Source organism: Lissotriton helveticus, chromosome 6 (assembly GCF_964261635.1).
Source record: "Lissotriton helveticus chromosome 6, aLisHel1.1, whole genome shotgun sequence".
Classification (NCBI taxonomy): Eukaryota; Metazoa; Chordata; class Amphibia; order Caudata; family Salamandridae; genus Lissotriton; species Lissotriton helveticus.
The window spans coordinates 2114658176-2114668604 of NC_136067.1; positions in this window are offsets into that span (position 1 = coordinate 2114658176).

Sequence of the window (10429 nt, forward strand, 5' to 3'; positions counted from 1 at the left end):
TGTCACCCTCTGGTTCACCACTGCCACCATCTGGTTAACCACTGCCACCCTCTGGTTCATCATGTCACCCTCTGGTTCACCACTGCTTCATCGCTGTCACCCTCTGGTTCATCACTGTCACCCTCTGGTTCACCACTGCCACCCTCTGGTTCACCACTGTAGATTATGAGGAGAAAGCACACCTGCCTAGCCAGCCTCAACCGAGACAAATTAATTTGGGGCTGGTTAATGTGTTACTGAATTTGAGCTTCAAGTCCGGCACCTGCTTCCTTATCTGTAAGTGCCTCCTGTGGCAGTTTAATTTTTGTGACAGGAGCCATATTTGTAACTATTCTCTGACCCTGCTTCGAGGGTCAGAGCAGGGCCAGAGAATAGTTGCAACAACTCTGGAGGCGCCTCAGGAAGCACTTACAGGGTTACAGCAGGTTCACAAGTTGAAGTTAATTTCTTTGTAACCATTTTGTAAATGGTTACAAAGAAAGTAGCTTCAACTTGGGCACCTGCTGTAACCCTGTAAGTGCTTCCTGGGGAAACATTTTGTCCCGCTTGCGAATTCGTGGATTTTTCTGCGATTTCGCGCGATTCGCGGATCGTGAAATCGCAGAAAATCTGCAAAGTCCGCGAGCGGAACAAATTTTAGGCCCATGCTTAATCTGCTTCAACAAAAGGAATTAATTTTTTGCTGGCCACTGCCTTTTTGTACCGTGGATCCAGAATCATGGCACAAATGTAATGTTGTAGCCCTTCATTGTTAAGTAGGCAGCTTAATAAGCTCTCCGCCAAGTGATATGCGTCTTGTTTTCAATCATCTTCTCTGAACGTTGAAGACACCGCATTCAGATGGTGCTGTAGCATGCGCAACAATGAGATAGCTTTGCCCAAACTACAGTCCTTCCTGCTGACTTCACGCGTGAAGACCTCAAAAGGACGAAGCATGTCTGTCAGGCTTTTAACTAGCTCTCATTCCTCCACCTCTAGCCTCATGTCTTTCATAGTAGAACCCATTGCATAGACATACTCATTGATTACCGTCCACTGCTCAGACAGACGCTCAAGCATGTAGAAGGTTGAGTTCCAACGTGTTACCACCTCCTGGATGAGTCCTCTGACTGGCAGTCCATGTTCACGTTGCATGGTACTCAACTTCTTCCATGCCTTAAAAGAATGGCTGAAATGTGTGCAGATTCTTCAGCAGGTGGTCAGTAACTAACTGACTGTGTTTTCTTTTTTCAGGAAGTCTTGCACGACAATATTCATACTGTTCGCCAAACACGACACTCTGAAATAGCTACCATCACTCATGGCCCTAACTATATTACTGCCATTATCCGAAACATAACCAATCATGCGCTTTCTTGGATGCAGCCATTCATTGACCCTACTGTTAAACTCCTCCAAAATGTTTACGGCAGTATGAGATTTCCCCATTGCAAACATGGCTACTGTTGCATGTTTCCGAGTAGCTTGAAAAACTGTGTCCATGTCAACACCTGCAGCTATCTTCTCTCTAACCCCCGCAAAAGAGATCCAGTGTGCAGTGATGCACATGTAATCAACGGCTTGGCAACTGGTCCACATGTCTGTTGTCAGGTGGATAGTGTGAACAGCACTCTTCTGCAAAGCTGCCCAAATCACCTCCAGCACATCTTGATGTAGTGCTAGAACCGCAACTCTGGCAAAATAGGACCGGCTAGGAACCTTCCATTTAGGGCAGATAGTTGCCACAAATGATCGAAAACCCACCCCTTCCACGAAAGAAAAAGGAAGACGGTCCAGCGCTAACATTTTAGCCAGCATAGCATTATAAAGGCGTGCCGTTGGGTGGTTGCGTTCAAATGGCGCCTCTGGCCAAAACATGCTTTTAATGGTGGTCTGGAACATTCTACGGGATGATGATGCAGACTTCTTCAACCCAGTTAGGCTCAATGATTTACTTTTTCGCATTGGTGTTTCTGCCAGACTCTTACTGTGCCTCATACATGTTGCAGGGGTAGAGGGTGTGCTGCTGCCAGGGGTACTGGGTCTACCAAATAAAATGTCTGTTGATTCTTCACTTCCCCCCCTGCATGATAAGGCCCTCATCATCATCATCATCATCATCATCATCAGATGCAATATCAATGGATACATTTGGATTTGTTGTACTTTTGGCTCCCTGGGTCTTCCTTAGGTGCGCATCCCAAACAATAGTGTGGTGCTTTTTGAGATGACCTCTCTGGCCTCCGGTACCATAGTTGGTCCCAAGCTTACCACGACTAACTGCCATCATACAAATCGAACAAATGACCATGTTTTCCGCCTTTTTGCTAACACTAAAGAAGTCCCAAACTGGGGACTGGAGATGTTTGCTGGTGGCGGAGGTACTACTTTCAGTTCCAATGCCAGATGAAGTGGAGGATGGGCGTTGCTGAAATTTAGTCTGTTGTGCACTTACAGCACCACTACTAGAGGTAATGGAGATCGAGCTGGATGGAGGTCCCTGCGGGCCCTTCTGACGAGAAAATATGGAAACTGTAGCTGGTGTTGGTGTACTAGTTAACTGCGTTGGTGATGGTACCAGTGCCACGCCGCCCACATCCCGGTCAGCTGCAATTCGGGATAGGGTAAAAATGTCTGTCTGCTGCATGCCCACTGGGGCTGGAGTGACGACTGTGATGACCGGGTCATCGTCAGACTGTTCATCAGCATGAGAATACACCACTTTTTGTTCGTCGTCATCACCCATAATTGAAAGCCTTACGGGAACCTTCCTTTTAGGCTTAGCTACCTTTGTCGGCTCATGGCGTGCCTCACTCTCAGACTCAGAATGCATTGTTGTTGGTGGTGGTGGGTTCCAATCAACATCAAGATCATCAGAAGGAAGGGGGCTTGAAGAAGAACTCGTAGTAGCCCTCCTTGATCTTTTTCTTGCTGGGGATCTGGAAGACAATGAGTCATCAGGAGGAGTGGCTTCCTCGGATGATAACTCTGCTTGAATTTTGATTTCCTCATGTGCCCCTACTTCTGGAGGAACAAGCATTGTGGGCAGTTGTGCCGCTCCATGCGCCTCTAGTTGCGCCTCTCCATGCACCTCTCCATGCGCCTCTCCTTGCGCCTCTCCTTGCGCCTGTCCTTGCGCCTGTCCTTGCGCCTGTCCTTGCGCCTCTACTTGCGCCTCTACTTGTGCCTCTACTTGCACATGTACTTGGGCTTGTACTACTTGCACCTGTGGTTGTTGCGGCAGTGGTTGTTGAACACTCATCAGATGAGTTCCTCCCTGCGTTGATTGGATGGTACTTTCTTGCGATGAGCCAACATCACTGCTCAATGGTGATTGAGCAATTAAAGTGGCTGCCTCTGCAGCACTCAAGGACTTGGACCTAAGTTGGCTTGGTGGCACTGAGCCCAATCAAGTGGAGGTGCTGCTCCCAGCTTGGTCCCCGGCGGACCCCGCTGCTGCAGGCGTATTTTTTTTTTACCCCAAGACATGTGCTGGTCGGCACACCAGTCTCCTTGGTAAGTGGCGCAACTTGCTTCCTCTGCTCCTTCTTACTGGCAACTTTCTTGGTAGAGGAGCTACAGCCACCTTTTTTTGAGCCCATCTTATTCAGATGTCAGAACAGCAGGCCGCAGTTGCACGAGTTGCAGAGTTGACTGTCTGTGGCTACACGTGACGTTGTGCTGCAAACACAGCAGCAGGACTTCTTCCTGGCACTGATGATGACCGATTAGTCCGATTCGTCTTTGTGCACCTAAGGAAACGAAGGAAGAGGAACATTAGTTAAATAAATGGTGCATATGTCGTGCTTCAATTAATACTTTGAAACTAGGCAATTATAGTGTTACAACACACAACAAAACGGAAAGACCAAAAATTTAAAATTGCAAACATATTTGCAATAAAAAATGGATGTTTACATTAATAGACGAGAGACCACACAGAGAGAGTTGTTTCATGCACCAATGAGTACCCCTGGGCATAATGGGTGAAAGCAAGGCAAAGTGGGTGCAGGCCTGAGCACACTGCATGGCTTCAAAATGGCCCCTTGACCCCCAGCCACTTGGCCAGGCCCTGCCTGGACCAGGCCTCAAAATGGCCCCCACCCACATGGCCAGGCCCCAACACCACCCCAAAAAAGTCGAAAAGCACACAAAAATCACCATAATCCAATGCCATCCATGCCCTCAATGATGTTTAAATTAAAGAAACCACGCAGAAAGACTTGGTCCATGCACCACTGAGTACCCCTAGGCATAATGGGTGAAAACAAGGCAAACTGGGTGCAGGCCTCAGCACACTGCATGGCTTCAAAATGGCCCTTTGACCCCCAGCCACATGGCCAGGCCCTGCCTGGACCAGGCCTCAAAATGGCCCCCACACACATGGCCAGGCCCCAACACCACCCCAAAAAGTCGAAAACCACACAAAAATCACCACAATCCAATGTCATCCATGCCCTCAATGATGTTTAAATTAAAGACACCACACAGAAAGACTTGGTCCATGCAGGACTGAGTACCCCTGGGCATAATGGGTGAAAACAAGGCAAACTGGGTGCAGGCCTCAGCACACTGCGTGGCTTCAAAATGGCCCCTTGCCCCCAGCCACATGGCCAGGCCCTGCCTGGACCAGGCCTCAAAATGGCCCCCACCCACATGGCCAGGCCCCAACACCACCCCAAAAAGTTGAAAAACACTCAAACATCAACACAATCCAATGCCATCCATGCCCTCAATGATGTTTAAATTCAAGACACCCCACAGAAAGACTTGGTCCATGCACCACTGAGTACCCCTGGGCATAATGGGTGAAAGCAAGGCAAACTGGGTGCAGGCCTGAGCACACTGCATGGCTTCAAAATGACCCCTTGACCCCCAGCCACTTGGCCAGGCCCTGCCTGGACCAGGCCTCAAAATAGCCCCCAGCCACATGTCCAGGCCCCAACACCACCCCAAAAAGTTGAAAAACACTCAAAAATCAACACAATCCAATGCCATCCATGCCCTCAATGATGTTTAAATTCAAGACACCCCACAGAAAGACTTGGTCCATGCACCACTGAGTACCCCTGGGCATAATGGGAGAAAGCAAGGCAAACTGGGTGCAGGCCTCAGCACACTTCATGGCTTCAAAATGGCCCCTTGACCCCCAGCCACATGGCTAGGCCCTGCTTGGGCCAGGCCTCAAAATGGCCCCCACCCACATGGCCAGGCCCCAACACCACCCCAAAAAGTCGAAAACACACAAACATCACCACAATCCAATGCCATCCATGCCCTCAATTATGTTTAAATTCAAGACACCACACAGAAAGACTTGGTCCATGCACCACTCACTACCCCTGGGCCTACTGGCTAGTGTGGCTTTACAGGCACCCCAAAATAAAAAATAGAAATACCACATATAACAGTGAGCAAAAATTCCATGACATAAATGAGATTTAAGTTCAACAAAACTCACAGAAACAGTTGTATCATGCACCCATGACTAACCCTGGTCCTACTATATACTCTGTCTACCCACAATATATATTTTTTAAAGCTGTGAAAAAGCTTTAAAATTGTACTTACAGCAACTGCAATGCCCCAAACAAACAACAGAAACTTACTTGTAAAATCTCAAATCCAAAAGGTAATTCAAAAGTGATCCAAACAAAAAGTCCTCAAATCCAAATATCCAGCAGCAGCCACAAAAAGTAATCCTTCCAGCTCCAGATCCAAATGAAAAGTGACCAGGACATGGACAAAGCAGTGGGAGGAGCCTGGTGGACAGGAACAGGAAGTTGGAGAGTCTGGGGCACTTCCTTCCTCCTACCTACCCAATAATGGACTCCTTGCACAAAAAAGTGCAGACAAAGTTCAATCTGAGGACTTATTCTGATCAAATTCATCAATTTCAGAAGGTTTATGCTGCCTGCGGTGGATTTCTTGTGCAGAAGGGCAATTTCTGCAAGTTCGGAAACGCGAGCTGAATAAATCTCCCACCGGAAGTCATCTGCGCGCCGCATCTACGTGTTCGCAATTGTTTAGTCCTGCGATGCGTGATCGCGGGCCCTTATGACGTACTCGCGTTGTGAAACTCTCACTGTGTCAGATGGCGAGCCGCGATGACGTACTCGGGGTTGAAAAGCTCTCTCGCATTCATGCAGCACATGCAAACAGGGACAAAAACAACTCTTCGAACTCAGAATCAAGGTAAGTCAACGCCGTGCGCCGCGATATTGTATTTGTCAAGCGCGACCAAGCTAAATATCCGCGAGCTTGCGGATTGCAAATTTTTTTTTACAATTTCGCGTGATTCGTGGATCGCGAAATTGCACAAAATTCGCAAATTCCGCGAACGAAACAAATTTTACGCCCATGCTTACTGAATATTTAATGTAACGTGCTCATGTATCGCGTTTCTATACCTTTGCGTAGCTTCATTGCGCAGCTTCATTGCTCACAGTTTACATGAGTGCGGTGCCAAACCAGTGCAAGGATCTTGCGCGGGTTGTCTACAGCCTCTTCTTCATAAAGGGGCCCCTACCCCCACAGGTTTGTTATGTGTAAAGCCCGTATCGATACGGTCGCGAGATTGAGCCATGCAGGCCTCGAAGCGTGTGGTCAAATCTGAGCCCACACAGGGCTAACACCTGAGATGGCGACAGACCGGTGTCAGGTGCATTTGTGAGGGGCGTTGGTTCCACTGCTTCGGTTTACAGCAGCTGTGGCGTTGTATGTTCAACTGTGTTTTTTGCAATTTTCACCCCGAGTGTGCTGGGTATACTCAGACGTGAGTCCCAGGCTCTCCACACCACTGGAGTCAAGCTATCCAGGCTGAAGAAGGCTGATAGCCAGAAACCGGTCCTTGAATGCTTGATTCCGGTCTGGGAAAGACATGGCTTGGTAGTTCGGACTGGACTGTTCCCATGAGGCACAGGGTCAGAGCTGATTTGCATATAGCCAGTGTCTAACCCAGGGTGGTGTGGAGTGCAAAAAAACGATGGATTTAGGCCCAGATCCTTGTACTGGGGTGAATGTATGACATTGTTCTACATTCTGTCCATCAACTGTGTTTTTTGCAATTTTCACCCCGAGTGTGCTGGGTATACTCAGACGTGAGTCCCAGGCTCTCCACACCACTGGAGTCAAGCTATCCAGGCTGAAGAAGGCTGATAGCCAGAAACCGGTCCTTGGATGCTTGATTCCGGTCTGGGAAAGACATGGCTTGGTAGTTCGGACTGGACTGTTCCCATGAGGCACAGGATCAGAGCTGATTTGCATATAGCCAGTGTCTAACCCAGGGTGGTGTGGAGTGCAAAAAAACGATGGATTTAGGCCCAGATCCTTGTACTGGGGTGAATGTATGACATTGTTCTACATTCTGTCCATCAACTGTGTTTTTTGCAATTTTCACCCCGAGTGTGCTGGGTATACTCAGACGTGAGTCCCAGGCTCTCCACACCACTGGAGTCAAGCTATCCAGGCTGAAGAAGGCTGATAGCCAGAAACTGGTCCTTGGATGCTTGATTCCGGTCTGGGAAAGACATGGCTTGGTAGTTCGGACTGGACTGTTCCCATGAGGCACAGGGTCAGCGCTGATTTGCATATAGCCAGTGTCTAACCCAGGGTGGTGTGGAGTGCAAAAAAACGATGGATTTAGGCCCAGATCCTTGTACTGGGGTGAATGTATGACATTGTTCTACATTCTGTCCATCAACTGTGTTTTTTGCAATTTTTACCCCGAGTGTGCTGGGTATACTCAGACGTGAGTCCCAGGCTCTCCACACCACTGGAGTCAAGCTATCCAGGCTGAAGAAGGCTGATAGCCAGAAACCGGTCCTTGGATGCTTGATTCCGGTCTGGGAAAGACATGGCTTGGTAGTTCGGACTGGACTGTTCCCATGAGGCACAGGGTCAGAGCTGATTTGCATATAGCCAGGTTCTAATCCAGGGTGGTGTGGAGTTCAAAAAAACGATGGATTTAGGCCCAGATCCTTGTACTGGGGTGAATGTATGACATTGTTCTACATTCTGTCCATCAACTGTGTTTTTTGCAATTTTCACCCCGAGTGTGCTGGGTATACTCAGACGTGAGTCCCAGGCTCTCCACACCACTGGAGTCAAGCTATCCAGGCTGAAGAAGGCTGATAGCCAGAAACCGGTCCTTGGATGCTTGATTCCGGTCTGGGAAAGACATGGCTTGGTAGTTCGGACTGGACTGTTCCCATGAGGCACAGGGTCAGAGCTGATTTGCATATAGCCAGGTTCTAATCCAGGGTGGTGTGGAGTTAAAAAAAACGATGGATTTAGGCCCAGATCCTTGTACTGGGGTGAATGTATGACATTGTTCTACATTCTGTCCATCAACTGTGTTTTTTGCAATTTTCACCCCGAGTGTGCTGGGTATACTCAGACGTTAGTCCCAGGCTCTCCACACCACTGGAGTCAAGCTATCCAGGCTGAAGAAGGCTGATAGCCAGAAACCAGTCCTTGGATGCTTGATTCCGGTCTGGGAAAGACATGGCTTGGTAGTTCGGACTGGACTGTTCCCATGAGGCACAGGGTCAGAGCTGATTTGCATGTAGCCAGTGTCTAACCCAGGGTGGTGTGGAGTGCAAAAAAACGATGGATTTAGGCCCAGATCCTTGTACTGGGGTGAATGTATGACATTGTTCTACATTCTGTCCATCAACTGTGTTTTTTGCAATTTTCACCCCGAGTGTGCTGGGTATACTCAGATGTGAGTCCCAGGCTCTCCACACCACTGGAGTCAAGCTATCCAGGCTGAAGAAGGCTGATAGCCAGAAACCGGTCCTTGGATGCTTGATTTCGGTCTGGGAAAGACATGGCTTGGTAGTTCGGACTGGACTGTTCCCATGAGGCACAGGGTCAGAGCTGATTTGCATATAGCCAGGTTCTAATCCAGGGTGGTGTGGAGTGCAAGAAAACGATGGATTTAGGCCCAGATCCTTGTACTGGGGTGAATGTATGACATTGTTCTACATTCTGTCCATCAACTGTGTTTTTAGCAATTTTCACCCAGAGTGTGCTGGGTATACTCAGACGTGAGTCCCAGGCTCTCCACACCACTGGAGTCAAGCTATCCAGGCTGAAGAAGGCTGATAGCCAGAAACCGGTCCTTGGATGCTTGATTCCGGTCTGGGAAAGACATGGCTTGGTAGTTCGGACTGGACTGTTCCCATGAGGCACAGGGTCAGAGCTGATTTGCATATAGCCAGTGTCTAACCCAGGGTGGTGTGGAGTGCAAAAAAACGATGGATTTGGGCCCAGATCCTTGTACTGGGGTGAATGTATGACATTGTTCTACATTCTCTCCATCAACTGTGTTTTTTGCAATTTTCACCCCGAGTGTGCTGGGTATACTCAGACGTGAGTCCCAGGCTCTCCACACCACTGGAGTCAAGCTATCCAGGCTGAAGAAGGCTGATAGCCAGAAACCGGTCCTTGGATGCTTGATTCCGGTCTGGGAAAGACATGGCTTGGTAGTTCGGACTGGACTGTTCCCATGAGGCACAGGGTCAGAGCTGATTTGCATGTAGCCAGTGTCTAACCCAGGGTGGTGTGGAGTGCAAAAAAACGATGGATTTAGGCCCAGATCCTTGTACTGGGGTGAATGTATGACATTGTTCTACATTCTGTCCATCAACTGTGTTTTTTGCAATTTTCACCCCGAGTGTGCTGGGTATACTCAGACGTGAGTCCCAGGCTCTCCACACCACTGGAGTCAAGCTATCCAGGCTGAAGAAGGCTGATAGCCAGAAACCGGTCCTTGGATGCTTGATTCCGGTCTGGGAAAGACATGGCTTGGTAGTTCGGACTGGACTGTTCCCATGAGGCACAGGGTCAGAGCTGATTTGCATATAGCCAGTGTCTAACCCAGGGTGGTGTGGAGTGCAAAAAAACGATGGATTTAGGCCCAGATCCTTGTACTGGGGTGAATGTATGACATTGTTCTACATTCTGTCCATCAACTGTGTTTTTTGCAATTTTTACCCCGAGTGTGCTGGGTATACTCAGACGTGAGTCCCAGGCTCTCCACACCACTGGAGTCAAGCTATCCAGGCTGAAGAAGGCTGATAGCCAGAAACCGGTCCTTGGATGCTTGATTCCGGTCTGGGAAAGACATGGCTTGGTAGTTCGGACTGGACTGTTCCCATGAGGCACAGGGTCAGAGCTGATTTGCATATAGCCAGGTTCTAATCCAGGGTGGTGTGGAGTTAAAAAAAACGATGGATTTAGGCCCAGATCCTTGTACTGGGGTGAATGTATGACATTGTTCTACATTCTGTCCATCAACTGTGTTTTTTGCAATTTTCACCCCGAGTGTGCTGGGTATACTCAGACGTTAGTCCCAGGCTCTCCACACCACTGGAGTCAAGCTATCCAGGCTGAAGAAGGCTGATAGCCAGAAACCAGTCCTTGGATGCTTGATTCCGGTCTGGGA